At 43.7% G+C, this 494-nt stretch overlaps 1 protein-coding gene across 1 annotated transcript in view; it reads right to left on the minus strand.

Annotated features, from left to right (window-relative positions):
- The window catches only part of LOC107590273 (putative ferric-chelate reductase 1), a 28,984-nt gene that overhangs the window by 19,013 nt on the left and 9,477 nt on the right, over window positions 1–494 (minus strand). The window contains exon 2 of the mRNA XM_016278973.1: window positions 86–92. The gene's annotated coding sequence lies outside the window, so the exon portion shown is untranslated. The remainder of the gene's footprint in view (window positions 1–85; window positions 93–494) is intronic.

Below are 494 nucleotides of genomic sequence, written 5' to 3' on the forward strand. Positions count from 1 at the left end.
ATAAATATAAACAGTCCTGTCAATCAAATGATTTACAGTAGATGGAACTGTATGAATCCAACCTGCAGCGAGAGAAATGCAACACTGCTCCTCTTGTTTGGTCACACTGTTGAGTCGGACCGGGACATCCTCCAGTTCAGGGGAGAGGGGCTGCAGGGCAGGGATACGACCCACCCCACACATCTGAACTGACCCCAGGGCCAGCTGCTTAACCAGGGTCGACCCGTTCTGAACAAAGCTGGAACCCATTACACACATTTACAATCTACACCCCACACACAGGACAAATATTAAATACACTCTCACACTCTTAAATATTACATTTAACAGAGAACTAACCTGGACATTTGGTTGAAAACAGCATCTACAGCTGTGGCGTACGCCCCGACAATAATTGCATCAAAATAACATGGCACTAAATAGCGTGGAATATGTTTGAGGTATATAAAAACAGCGCTGAACCACTTTCCAACCTATGATAAATTTAGAAAAAA

The sequence above is a fragment of the Sinocyclocheilus grahami genome, unplaced genomic scaffold (genome assembly GCF_001515645.1).
Source record: "Sinocyclocheilus grahami isolate Dianchi unplaced genomic scaffold, SAMN03320097.WGS_v1.1 scaffold126.1, whole genome shotgun sequence".
Lineage (NCBI taxonomy): Eukaryota > Metazoa > Chordata > Actinopteri > Cypriniformes > Cyprinidae > Sinocyclocheilus > Sinocyclocheilus grahami.